General features: G+C 31.4%; 1 long non-coding RNA gene across 1 annotated transcript; it reads right to left on the bottom strand.

Moving 5' to 3' along the window:
- Nucleotides 1-9,379: 9,379 nt before the first annotated feature.
- On the bottom strand, nucleotides 9,380-10,113 carry LOC120579735 (uncharacterized). The gene is made up of 2 exons (XR_005645478.1): nucleotides 9,791-10,113; nucleotides 9,380-9,594 (listed from the first exon to the last, which is right to left on the bottom strand). It is a non-coding gene; the product is annotated as an uncharacterized lncRNA (long non-coding RNA).
- Between the last annotated feature and the right edge of the window lie 3,105 nt (nucleotides 10,114-13,218).

The raw sequence follows: 13,218 nt of genomic DNA, 5'->3' as shown, positions 1-13,218 counted from the left end.
TTGAGATTTATATAGTTTAGGTGAACATTCATAATCTCTATTGTCTAATATCCGTGAGTGACTTCATGCTAGTACTAGTGTATGCATTGATAGAATTTGATTTTTTAAATTGAATTTCAACAAAAACTTGGTGAATATCTCCTTATCAGTAACATAAATTGATTTTTGAATGAATTGATTCTAACTAAAAATAAGTTAAAGATAAAATGATTTGAAAATAAAAGTCACTACAAAAATAAATTTTAGAATCAAATGTTGGAGTGTCTAACTTCAAATAAAATCAATTTTTAAAATAATCAATATTTACTCAAAAACAATCAAATATACTAAAATCAATTTTACATCTCCTGAATTGATTTTAGTCCCGTTAGAAGTAGAACCAAATATATAGTATAGTAGAGGAACGTGACTTCTCTCTCTAACTATTTTCTTCTCTGCCTTCTCTCTAAGAACAAACAGTTCGCTGCCCTCAAACCCCAAAATCCAAATCGTTCCCTTTCAGATGTAGCCTCCTGTTGCGGAGGTGCGACGAGAACGTTGGTTCTCCGCACCTCCTTTCTCCCGTTCGCCGTTGTGTTTAGGGATTTGGCATCATGGGTTTTTGATGGTTCGCCGTCGAGCTGTTGTCTTGCAATCTTGCTGTCAGTCGTTTCTCCTCAACTTGGGTTCGTGGTCTTTTGCTCGCCGGAGTTTGGGGTTGCTGTGGGTTTTCTCGTTGGGTTTCTCTGTTGTCCAGGTTAGTGATGTTTCAGCTGGTGATGGCGGTGGTGGCTGCTCTACGCTGACGGCTGCAGGTGCGGTACCTCTCTCCTCCACGATTAATTCTCCTTCACGTAACCTCCGGATCGTTCGTGTCGCAAGGATCGTGGTGGTTTGTGGTTTTCTTACCGATGGTTATGGTTTGCGTCAGTGGCGTGTAGCTGTCCTTTTCTGATCCAGTTAGTTGTTTTGCTTGATTTGGTGGCAAACTCCCTCCGGGGTCTCTGTGTTTTTGTTTTTGCGGTATCACCGTCGTTCCGGTAGTCTCGATGTTGTTGTTTCTATTTTGGTTGGGCTGATGGTGGTGTTTACGGATGGGTGTGTTCGTTGTCGTCGTCGTTTTGTTCGCTATTTAGGACTTCGGTAGTTTGGTATGTGTTTTCTTGCTTCTGTTCAGCAGAGGTTGGGGGGGTTGCAGATCTGGACTTTTTTGCAGTGGTTGAGTTTCATAAACCCGTAAGGGTCTGGTTCGTTTAACCCGAAAGAGTCTGGTTCGATTAACCCGAAAGGGTCTGGTTACTGACATATTAAACTCATCGCTCGATCTAAGTTTTTACGCGTTGTTTGCTCGAAAGAGCATTTTATGTCTACTGTTGATTCAGGGGATTGTGGGCTCTTGGATTGGATATCGTGTTGACGGCCAATCCATTCGTCGAGTTTTATACTTTAATTGTTCTATGCGAATGTCCACTTTTCACGCTTTTTTTGTAGCCCGGTTTCTCGCCCGTACGCGGGTTCGCTGGGTTGCGCCAGTGATTAGTGTATTTTTATTAGGATAGATTAGAGTTATTCCACTTGGGCTGTTTTATCATGATGTATCCCCGTTTGGGTTATCCATGGGTCAGGTCTATGTCCCCCAATATTTGTATGTGTTCGTATTTTATTTATTATATTTTCTTTTTGGCTTAAACAAAAAAGGCTTATTCAATCATCCGGTCCCTTAACTTAATTGATTGTCTCAATTTGGTCCCCTAACTATAATTTGTAGCAATTTGGTCCTCTATGTTTTGCTATGTTACTAGTTTTAGTCATTTCTGTTAGTTTCTCTCAAAAAAACGTGAACAGAAATGACTAAAACTAGGAACAGAGCAAAACATAGGGGACCAAATTAGTACATAAGTTAACGTTTTTTTGAGAGAAACTACCAGAAATGACTAAAACTAGTAACGAAGCAAAACATAGGGGACTAAATTGATACAAATTATAGTTAGTGGACCATATTAAAACAATCAATTAAGTTAAGAGACCGGGTGATTAAATAAGCCAAAAAAAAAACCAAATATATACTTGAGAGGACAAATTGTTTATGTATAAATAAGTGCTATACCATGCCTTGACGGAAAAAAAAAAAAAAAAAAAGTGCTATAGCATGTAATACAGTACTTTTTGTTTGGAAAAGTTAGGTGATACTGCTTTTTTTCCTTTCTGTTAGGTGCGATTGTCCTTTATTACTTTTTTTTAAAGTTCAACCTGATGCATTTAGTCGTGGCTGACGTTTGTAATGGGACTATCAAAGAGGAATAGACCGACAGTGTAAAATTATGGGTGCGTTTGAATTGAGCTTATTTTGAATTTATGAAAAAGAGTTTATGTAAATAATATGTTAATTCATAAGATTTTATTAACGAAAATTTAAAAAATTATTTTTTCATAAACTATCTTAACAAGCTTATAAATAATACATTAATGTTTATCTATTTGTATAAGCTGTTTTGTACAAACTTTAAAATAAGTCAATCCAAACTGACTCATTATTGATACTAGTATAGTATTCATATTTAGAAGACGATTTGCTTGAATTACTATAGCTGTTATACCTCATATCTTCTGTGTAACCATATCATTGCCCGGAATTACTAATTTATATCTGTACATTTTAGTTTGGCAAAATTTAGTAGAGTTTCTTCTTGGATGAGTTTGATCATGCTTAGTGTTTAGACTGATCAATAGTTTTTATGGGAGAACCATACCAAATGTTTTGCATACTCGAACATTTCAAAAGAAATAAAATCTCAAGCATAAATCCAAACAAAATAATATACTCGTAAATAATTGACAAAAAAAAAAGAAAAGAATTACATCCACGGGTTGGATTGACATGTCGATGAGTTCCCCGTTATAATCATGTCATTCGACTAAAACATTTTCATTGTTAATTGGGTTGAGTCGTATTCAACAAGTCTATAAAATGAGTACAGGTATATTACGGGTTGAAAAACCTATATAACCTATATCTAAGTGTACGAAAAGAAAATAAGTTTTTCTAATTACATCTTGTTTAATCCTGGTTGCATCCTAAAATGATAAAATTATCCTTCCATAAAATTTAATTTTCAAAAAGCATCTTCCTTTTTTCTTGGTTACACCATAAAATCCCTCTTCAGTTTAAGTAGGTCATGTAAACTTAGTTTCATTAGGTCATGTAAACTGAATTTAAGTGTAGATTTAAAAGTTCAACCTTATTCAATGATTCTACGTAATCTCAAATTGGTTTAGGTGACATGTTTAATTAGTCTTTTTATTATGTTGCGGTTTGGTTTGGGTTGGTTCGGTTGGTAAAACAAAAACCGCAAACCAAACCAAACCATGCGGTTGAATAAAAAAGTGATCCGAATACATCCGAATCAAATGCGGTTTTTTGTGGTTTCGGTTTGGGTTGATTCGGTTTGCGGTTTTTTCATTGGATTGGTTCGGTTTTGAACACCCTTAGTTTTAGATTTCGTCCAACATATTTTTTTTTTATAAGCAATGAGAATGGACAGACATCAAGAGGCAACATCGACATCCCAACTAGGTTGGCACCCCGAGAACTCTCCATCCTATGCCGTCAAACTCTAAAATTTTATTAAAAAAAGGGGGAAAATAAATACAAAGGAGGGGGGACTAGACCAAAACCCTCCAAAAAAAAACAGAAAACAAGAATAAAGGAAACAAAAAAAAAACACCATAAAACAAATTATGGAAATCTGTAATTGGATAAACCACATCTATCCCTAAAGAAATCACTCATTAGGGAGAGAAGATAATCAAACCGATCGTTGCACTGAGTGACCCATGCTAGGTCCTCAATAAAAATCAGAACATGCTTTTGAGACATATATAAATTTTTAAAGCAATCCGAGTATCATAATTACCGATACCTCTAACATTCCAATGGAGCAAATTCATTGAGCAGTCTGGTGATTATCACCCCGGGCACGGGTTTTAGGGGGCTGCTTAGCCAAGACTTGCTGCACTTTAATTTTCTGTTTCTGCTTCCTTGTAAGGACCGGTGTGAAGTCTTCTGCAGCTGACCTTGCATCATATTCACGAACTCTGTCCCATAGATCTAGGCCGTGTTGAATGTTCCTGCTGGGATGTACATGTTGTTGTTGTAAAACTACAACCTCTTGAGCTTCTGGCACTGTCATGCTAGCGCTAGCTTCAAGAGACCTCTCTACAACAACCAGTGACGCCAAGGAAGGGTGTGACCCAGAAAGAGCTTCAACTTGCATATCATACTCTTTTTCACAAAGTTCCATATCATTTCAATTAAAAAAAATCAGCTACAATAGACCAAATTTAAAACGTGAACAAAAAGTAATCATATTCTGTAAGAAATACAAAATACTAAGACTTTAATTCCTTAAAAAAAAAGATACAATAGACCAAATTTAAAACGTGAACAAAAAGTAATCATATTCCGTAAGAAATACAAAATACCCCTTAAAAAAAAAAATTAACATTGCTAAAAGTTCAAGTAGCGGTTTTCAATTAAATTTAAAAGATACACTTTTGAAATAAAAAGTAAAGAAGAAACTTATCAAGAGAAAAAATATGTCATTTTATAAAAGTTTTCATTGAGTTTCTATAAGTATTGGTCTAGGTGAAATGTGTTCAGTTGATGTTTTTCTTATGTTGCGGTTTGGTTTGGTTTGATTCAGTTGGTAAAATAAAAACCGCAAACCAAACCATGTGGTATAGTAAAAAAATGATCAGAATACATCTAAACCAAATACAATTTTTTTACGATTTCAATTTAGGTTGATTCGTTTTACGATTTTTCTATTGTATTGGTTCGGTTTTGAATACTTCTACTTGAGTACAAAATATTAATTAACTAAAAAATAGTCAATGTTAACAAAAAAAAAATATGTTGGACATAGGGAATATATTTTTAGCTTTCTTTTTACCATTATTTCAATGTAGTTGTCTTTTCATAGTATTTTAGTATTATAATTTTGGGTTAATAGTGCTTTTCACACCTGTAATATATGTCATTTCCGGTTTTCGTCCTTATAAAATTTTCGGTTTGATTTGCACCCTCGTAAATAATCTTTTTTCCAGAACACCCCCCCCCCCATCCAACTCAGCAAATTCGCTTACATGGCGCTGATTTGAATTTTTTTTTTCATTTTTTTAATTGCCCACGTGTAAATAAAAAATTCCACATCATATTTTATTTTTAAAATATTTAAAAATTAATTTTAAAAATTCAAAAAATCATAAAAATATTCAGAATTTTTTGCCAAAAATTTGAAAAATCGAAATAAAAAAAATTAAAATTACGAAAAAATATTAAGATTTTTTCCGAAATAAAAAAACAGAAAAATACAAAAAGAATTATAAAATTCTGGAAAAAAATCGAAATATTTTTTTTCAAAAATTTTAAAAAACCAAAAAAAAAACTATAAAATTTTAAAAAATTTATGGAATTTAAATTTTAAAATACGAAAAAAGTTAATTATAAAAATAAAAAAAAAAGGTCAGATTTTTCAAAAAAAATTTTAATTTTTAAAAATCTGGATACAAATTAAGAGGGTTTTGCCATCGTCGTGGAAAAATGACTTTTTTCCCAATTTTTATAAAAATTTCAGAATTATTTTTTAAAAAATCTGACCTTTTTTGTAATTTGAAAATTAAATTCCATAATTTTTTAAAATCTTTATAATTTTTTTAAAAATCTGAATATATTTTATAATTTTTTAAATTTAAAACAAAAATCCTTTTAATCCTTTAAAAAAAATCTGAATCTTTTTTTATATTTTCTTATTTTTTAAGTTTTTGAAAAATAAATCTAATTTTTTTTTCGATTTTTAAATTTTTTGTAAAAAATCTGACTATTTTTTCTGTTTTTTTTATATTTCGTAAAAAACCTTAATATTTTTCTTATATTTTTAATTTTTAGTAAAAAATCTGAATATTTTTTGAGTTTTTTTAAAATAAATTTTCAATTATTTTAAAAATAAAATCTGATGTGGATTTTTTTTGCTTATACATGGCCAATTAAAAAAATAAAAAATGAAAAAAAAATGCCAAATCTACGCCACATCAACGTATTTGCTGAGTTGGATGGGGGAGGGGGTAATCTGGAAAAAAAAAAACAAATTTACGAGGGTGCAAATCAAACCCAAAATTTTATAGAGACGAAAACCTGAAATGACATATATTACAAGGGTGAAAAACACTATTAACCCTATAATTTTTTAGTAGTTTCTTTTTTCGTGATATTATATTCTCATGTGCTCTGTTGTAGTACGTAAATAAATATTCAGAACTTATCATTTTTAGTATTTTTAGCAGTTTCTTTTTTGCTCTCGTTTGTTCAAAACTTACATACTAGTTCAAAAAATATAATTTAAAATGTGTTAAATCCCCAAAAGATCATTATAAATTGACACATTTCTAACATTGTAATGTACGATTCAAATTATATAATCTAAATGTGCCAGCACATAAACCTAAAGCTCAAAATCATCCTCCTCGAAATGTCAGATACTAACGTAATGTATTTTATTTGGTTTTCTTGTGTATGAGAAATTTGGAAAGAACAAAATAATCTGAAATTTTAATCAAAAGGATGACTTTATTCATAATATAATGGATTAAGTTAAACTTCTTTCTTATTCTTATTGGTGGTTGAAGGTAAAATACATCAATTTAGTATTTGGTTATTATTGTTGGTCGCTTAGTCCGTTCTCCTGTTTGGGCATGGTTAATAACCCTTTTTTTTTTTTTCTTCTGTCGGGTCGACTATATTTTAAGTGTAAGACTCTTGTGTTCCTCTCTGGTACATCTTGTGTTAGAGTTTGGAGTCCTCGATGTAAGCTTGTGGTAAAGGCAGCAATTGTTAATATTTTAGCCACTATTTGGCTTGTGAGAAATCAAGCTAGGTTCAACAATAAGTATATCCACTGGAAGTAAGCTATTAGCCTTATCTCTTCTAGTGTTGCTCTAACCGGTAATCATACGAGCTTAACTTCATCTTCCTCAATGACAGATTTTCAAATCCTAAAGAAATTCAATGTTTCTATTCATCCTCCTTGAGCTCCTGAGATTAAGGAAGTTTTATGGAGCCCCCCTTTGATTAATTGGATAAAAGGGAACACTGATGGCTCGGCTTCCACCATTACTTCTACTTGTGGTATCATTTTTAAAAACTGTGTTGCAGACTGTCTTCTCTGTGTATCTGAGAATCTTGGGCCTGGCAATGCTTTAAGAGCCGAGCTTTGTGGTGCTATGAGATCCATTGAGGTGGCACATCAGAAGCATTGGCTTAATTTTTGGCTAGAATTAGATTCCATACTAGTGGTTATGGCTTTTGCTAATGACTCTTATTGTTCCTTGGAGTCTTAGTAATAGGTGGTTCAATTGTAAGAAGCTTTTGCAGGACATGAATTTTGTGATTTCTCATATTTATAGGGAAGGGAACCAATGTGCTGATTCCCTTGCAAACATAGGTTTGACATCTCATGGTTTGTTTTCTTAGGAATCAGCTCCTGTTGCTATAGTTAGTCAGATTGTAAAGGACAAGCTTGGTATGCCAAGCTTTAGGTTTGTTCCCTTTTGAGGGTTTTGGCTATAAGTCCCCCCTCTTTGTACTTGTTCCTTTTCTTTTATTGAAGTTATAGAGGTTAGCAGTGCTCTACTACGTCCTTTTGGTTAAAAAAAAAAAAAAAATCTTGTGTTATGAAAAATATCTTTTTATTGTTAATATATTCCATTTTCGCTTGTTGAAAACAACACAATGATAGGTATATTACAGGTGTCGGAAAAATATAGTTTTTATAATAAAATAAGTTTCACTCAATGCAATAACCACGTTTATTTCAAAAATACAATAAATATTTCGAACACACACACACACACACATATATATATATATATATATATATATATATATATATATACTAGACCATCGACCCGTGCTAACGCACATGTCATATGGAAGGTAATATTTGAGGGTAACAAGTAACAAAATAGTTTAGATGAATGTCATAATTGTCATATAGTATTTCGTAATATTAAGAAGTATAAACGTTGGTCTTGTACCATAACATAATTAGGTTAAAATTATGTTAAGTATATCGAGACGGGTTAACATTTATAAGTAAGAGATTTCCCAAAAAATAGCATATAATTATGAACATAATTTTATTTTACTTTAGATAAACATTAAATGCAAAAGTGTAAATTAAGTTAAAATTAGGTTAAGTATAGCGAGACGGATTAACATCTATAAGTAACGTAACATAATAGATTAAGTATAGCGAGACGGATTAACATATACAAGTAAGAGATTATGTTAAGTATAGCGAGACATGTTAACGGTTATTCCTTTTCAAAAAAACATCTTATAATTAGGAATATAATTTTATTTTACTTCAGATAAACATTAAATGCAAAAGTGTGGAAGGAAAAATTAGGTTAAAATTAGAGATAACATTTTGCATATATTAAATCTAGGGTTAATATAGTAAAGTTACGCGAAAAAATTAGGTTATATCTAGGGTTAATATTGCGTCACGGGTTAACATTTAGAAATAAGAGATAAGAGATGACATTTTGCATAAATTAAATCTAGATTTTATAATAAAGTCACACGAAACTTCAATGACCGTTTGCTAATAAAAGGAAATAATAGAGAGTGATATGCTGTTTTTTTGTTATGGATAAGAATAGGAGGATTTGTTTATTTGTTTAGTAAAATTAAGGAGAAAAATTAAGAGCGATTTGTTTATTTTGATTTCCATAACAATTAACATTTTGATTAAATTAAATAGGGTTAATATAGTAAAATTAAGCAAAGAATTTAGGTTAAATCTAGGGCAAAATTTTGTGTTCGGATTAACTTTAACGAATAAGACTAGACTTTTGACCCGTGCGCCGCACGGGTCTGATGTGCTACTTAACATTTGAGTAAATTATTATTTATAAATCAACATATATTAAACAAACTTTCTACCACATAAGTTGTATTCTAATGTATAAAGGGTTGAGACATTAAATAGTTTAAGGAAGAGATCTGTGGTTCAATTCGTAAGTAGTTGAGTAGCGTTTTTTACAAAAAGTGTACTTAGACCATCCACAATAAAATGAACTTGTTATGTAAGAATTGGTACCTGATAACTACTTTTATTGTGGAGTCAAAGAAGAGAGTACCTATTACGGAGACTTGGTACCAAATAATATGATTGTGTTATCGGATAATTGATGGTTTCTTGATATAGTTTGTAACAATAATATATTAAAATATTTCAGCATAACTATAGTTTACATTAAAAGAATAGTTGATAATTTCTAAATTCATATTTGCTAGTGTACAACACCTAAACTGCGGTATAAGTTTCAACAAAAATAATGTTGTAATTCATCTTGAATTAATTGAAAATCATCCATAATTACATCAAACTCAAAATAATCTAAGGATTCATCAATGCCATGTCATATTTTTTTTCTTCCTAAATTTTATTAAGCAGAACTAAGGTGTAAGACACACCTAAGAATGCGAACAGAAAAACAGATTACAAAGGGCCAATGCTCAAAACACGGCCACGCCAAACAGCACCAAAACACCTACATGGAAGAAGCAAAACTTGCACAAAATTGATAATCAAACCATTCTGACTATACTGTAATTGATAATCAATGATAATTTACACAAAATCAATGAAAAACTATAATTCAAACCCTAATGTCAAATTCAAAATTAGCAAAATTCACACTATCAATATGAACATGAAACATGAATCGGTGGGAGAAAGTGAGTTACCGGTGACAATTACGAAGGTCATTTGTTGTTCCGGCGGAAATTGCGGAGTCGGCGAGATGTGCGTGGATCAGTGTGACAAATAAATTTTTCGGCCAGCAATCGGTGTTCATAATGGAGAGAGAGCTATCAGAGTTTGGTAGATGGAGGAAAGAGATCGGAGATCGTGACTCATAAGGGAGGCTTGGTGGAGAAAGAGAGAAGAAGCAGCCATGGTTTTGGGAGAAAGTGTGTGAGAGAAAAGGGGGAGAGATGCAAAAGAATCATAGATAGATAGAGGAGGGTCTGAAAATGGGGTGACTTTCTCTGATTAAAAACAAAAAACGGGTGTGTGAGGGGAGAGAGAGAGAACAAAAGGAAAGAAAATAAGTTTGTTTGGTTCAGATGGCTTTGCATGAAAATTAGGGTGTTTTGTTAGGTTAATAGGGAAATAGGAGATTAGGTCCGATTTGTTTCAAAAAAAATAGGGTTAATAGGTTAAACATGACACAATTAAGCATTAGGGTTAAAACAGTAAATTTAATCAATAGGGTTTAGGTTAAAATTAGGGCAAAAATAAGCTTTCGGGTTAACTTTAATATATAAGAAGATAGGGTTTAGGTTAAAATTAGGGCAAAAATAAGTTTTCGGGTTAACTTTAATATATAAGAAGATATACTAGATTTTTGACCGGTGCTCCGCTCGGGTTTATTGTAAAGGGATTGACATACAAATAATAAAATGCAATATATAATTGATAACCGTGAAAAAAAAATAAGTTGTAAGATCACGTCTTTCCATTTGCAAAGCTCTAAATATCAAAATATATGATTTTTGTGTTGTGTGTTAAATTTTTACACGGTTTAGGGTTTTTTTTTTTGAGAGAAACACGTTTAGGGCTTGGTATATATAACCAAGTTTACATGAAAATTGGGGTAGTCGAGTTTGCATGGAAATTGGGGTATTCTGTTTATAAACGTATTAAATAAGTGTAAAATATCGTAAAAAAAAAAGGCAGCATGATATGAATGAAATAAAGACATGAAATTGGTTCAAAAAAAAAGTGTACAAAATATTGTCAAAAAAAAAAAGGCAAGAGGATAGCAAAAAAAAAAAGGTAGGAGGATATGAATGAAATTGGTGCGATTCATTTTTTGAGTATTAAATAAGTGTACAAAATATTTCCTTAAATAAGAAAGTGTACAAAAAATTGTCAAAATAATCCAAAAAAAAGAGTATAAAATAGAAGGCATCAAACGTGATCATTGATATGCTCATAGTTTCTAGAACAAAAGTGCAGCATCAAATAAGTGTAGAAAATATTTCCTTAAAAAAAACAAGAGGATAGGAATGAAATTGGTAAAATTTGTTAGGTTAAATAATTGTAAACCTAATAAAACAAATGAGCGGGAAAAAATTAGGTTAAATAAGGATATATATATATATATATATATATGGGAGTCCCTAATATGGACCCTAAAAATAAAGGTCCATCCATGGACCTGTGCATATTACCTACTACAACAGGTTACCTTAAAATAAATTACAAAAGGTTAGAGCAAGGAATAAGAGGGACAGTGGTAGTTTCACAGAAGTTATTGGAAGGTAGATGGAATTTAAAGAGAGTTGGAAAGGAAAATTTGGTTGAATCTTACAAGAAAATAATCATTGATTTCTACATAGATCTATGATGTTGGATTTTGAACTTTCATCATCACTATTGCATTTTGCACATAAGTTCTAACTGGATGTTGAGAACTTGGAACTTATTTCTTATTCTTTTTTGGTAGCTCAATTTTTTTTCCGTGAACATTAATATTAATTCACATATGTGAAGGGTGCTCTAATTGTGATGAAGGCTCATCAGATTGGTAGATTGTATGTGTTGCAAGGGTCTACCGTTACAGGCACAGCTGCTGTATCTTCCTCCATGTCCTCATTCGAGGTTCAAGTAATTGGCCCATGGCCTTTCGCCTCTGAAAGCGTCCTTCCTTCTCAATGCCCGGGCATCCATCCAATGCATTCTTTTCGAGATTCACATATGTCAATCCTTTTATTTTACTGCTTGTGTAATCTCTTCCTGCATAACAGAAACAAAAACCCAACTAATTTCTGTTATTTTAATTTTAATTTCATTTAAATGTAAAAAAATGATTCCCGGGGTGAATTAACAAAATAAAATAGCAACCCAATGTCACTTAGTTGTTGTTAAGTTGTATCCATAAGCTTGTTTATCAAATCTCAAATGACTTTATTGCAAATCAAAGTCATGCTGGCTAGTGCTTGGAGAAGAGTGAAGTAGTTGGGTGATTTTGTGATGAAGATAATAAAATTCATTTTTTACTAGGGTAACCTGCTATAGCAGGTAATATGCATGGTTCATTGGTGGATCTTTATTTTTGAGGTCCATATTAGGGGCTCCCTATATATATATATATATATATATATATATTAACGAAGTATACCATTGGCCAAAAATAATTAATGAAGCATACGTATATAAACGATAGAGTTATTCGAGCAGATGATCCTTATAAATAACTTTTAGCCTCAATAAAAAATTTCATTTTTTAGTAAGATCTTTGTCAATATTTTTTTTTTTTGGAAAATTTTCCGTCAACGTTTTTTAACCTAAAAATGCTAAAGAAAAACATTAAAAATAAATAAATTATAAAAATGTACAAAGAAATTCTTCAGCGATTTTAACCTTGAAATAAATTATAAAAATGTACAAAGAAATCATGTTTAGGGGACAATTCCAACCCTCCAATTTTTTATTTATTTAAAAAATAAATAGATAGATAAAGATGTGCTTGTTTTTGGATATCTTGTTCATTTGCTAACTTTGTTTGTACGGAAACTCATTTTGGAAAGAGCTTTGTCTTTATCATTTTGTACATACTAAAAAAAAAAAAGAAGCAGAGTTTCCCAAGTTGGACAAGTAAAAATTTAATCAGCCTTCGTATATGCATGTTTGTACGCGTGTCCCCGTGAGCTAAGCTTAGTAAGGATAATGTATAATAGATGAAAGGTTCGAATCTCGGACGCCATCCAAAAAAAAATACACGCAAATTTGTATACTTCAGTCACCCTTCACACAAGATTTAAATGTCTGGTGCCATAAATGTTTGATTAATATTTATCTTTCACCAAAAAATATATATAAATATTTATTGATTTTGTAAAAGGATATAGTATTTTTTTTAAAAGAGTAAACGGATATAGTATTAGTTTTTTTAAATGTCAAAATAAAATATATGAACAAACGAACAAGTCATTTCCAACCTAAGAAGTGTTTGGAAAATACTTAGAGAAAGTTTACATAGTCACAAATCAAAATGGAAAAAATATCTTAAAAAAAAATGGAAAAAATATAATGGAGAAATAGGCAATGAAACAAGCTAAAAAAATGCTTCCAAACACGTAAGGGGATTTAGCCACAAAAATAGTAG

This window comes from Medicago truncatula, chromosome 3 (assembly GCF_003473485.1).
Source record: "Medicago truncatula cultivar Jemalong A17 chromosome 3, MtrunA17r5.0-ANR, whole genome shotgun sequence".
NCBI lineage: Eukaryota > Viridiplantae > Streptophyta > Magnoliopsida > Fabales > Fabaceae > Medicago > Medicago truncatula.
The sequence above is the reverse complement of the archived record's forward strand: the minus strand, read 5'-3'. Positions and strand labels throughout refer to the sequence as shown.